The sequence below is a fragment of the Haliotis asinina genome, chromosome 5 (genome assembly GCF_037392515.1).
Source record: "Haliotis asinina isolate JCU_RB_2024 chromosome 5, JCU_Hal_asi_v2, whole genome shotgun sequence".
In the NCBI taxonomy this organism is placed as follows: domain Eukaryota; kingdom Metazoa; phylum Mollusca; class Gastropoda; order Lepetellida; family Haliotidae; genus Haliotis; species Haliotis asinina.
The window spans coordinates 64,663,492-64,664,964 of NC_090284.1; positions in this window are offsets into that span (position 1 = coordinate 64,663,492).

A 1,473-nucleotide genomic window follows, 5' to 3' on the forward strand; every position below is an offset into this window, starting at 1 on the left:
ATTTTAGTCCGTCTGTTCTCACTCATTTTAAAGTCTGCCTGCTCTCACTTGCTCTTGGATCTCTCTGTTCTCTCACGTTCTGGAACCCCTCTTCCTTAATTCATTCTTGAATACGCATGTTCTCCTTCACGTCTTCCTGTTCTCACTTCACTGGTCCGTTAGTGTGTGCTCAAATGTCCGTTGTTCTGACAGTTCCATTTCTCTTGTTCTTCTACTTCTCCCAGCTTGTAACCATGTCAGTCTACAGAATTTCACATCTGTCGGTATACGTAACCTGGCGTTACCTGCCTCTGCTATCAATGTGCATATATCTTTACAGGTGGTTTACTTGTATGCTCGTTAGTTTTAAGGTGGTTCAAACAACACGTGATAGTTTGGTAGCCCAGTGGTTAAAAGGTTCGCTCATGAGCCCAGACAAAGTACACACTTTTTCAAGCTCAGCAGTGGCTTTCCTGTTTGAAGTTGCGTTCATTTTCTTAAAGCTTCATGAAAGCACAATCACTCTGAACCTAGTTCGTTGTCAGTTGATACTATTGAAAGCCCACTGCAGATAGATACATCTTTACCATTACAACCCAGAGGGTTGCAGTACACAACATTGTTTTATCCGTCATCATGTAAATATTGTCCTATTGTTGTGTTTTGGGCAACACTCTTGTCAGATCCCAGTTAGAACTGGTTTTCAGAAACGTATGACTTTCTTAACGGGATCGGATGGTCACCCTCGGACACAGTTCACACATGCCATGGCATCTCCATTGACTAGATCGATGCTAATGTTATCAATCGCCGGAATGTCTGGTTCAGACTTGATTATTTACAGACCTCTGAAATATAGCTTGAATATTGTTGACTACTTTGCTTAACACAAAAACCAACAAGACATTACTCAACATCTCGTCCTCATCTCGAACGCTCAATCATATGTAGCCTTGTATGGCACGGTTAACATGGAGATTTAACTAATCGACTAGCTGTGTTTTGCTAACCGAAAAAATGTCTCCAAAATACTTAAATAGTTTACTGAGGATAAAAAGCGAGGGGAGTCATAAGAGGTGCACGTTGCCAACCGCTTAAAGTAAATAAAGCGACGTCCCACGCAAGACCAGAACGCGCCCACCCTTCAGCCCCGATACCTGCGGGTTTTCTCGACTACAGCAGTCATACCGCCGTGTCTAGGATGCGTCTAACATTTGGGACTACATCGATGAGGTATGCCAGGTGTCGACGAAGGGACACCAATTATCGTCAGTTTGGAGTGTGAGGGATATTTCATATATAGTGACAGGCCTGTAGTATAGATGCTGGTTCTCACATGCTCTTATAGGGTTAGTGTATAACGGATGATACCTTGTAGTGGTTTAGGGTTACGTTTTAATACATATTTGCAAGGAGATCTAAAGGGAGACATACTTAACTAATGTAGTCTGCAGGAGTTCAGTGACGTAGAGAACTAATATAGTCTGTTGGAGT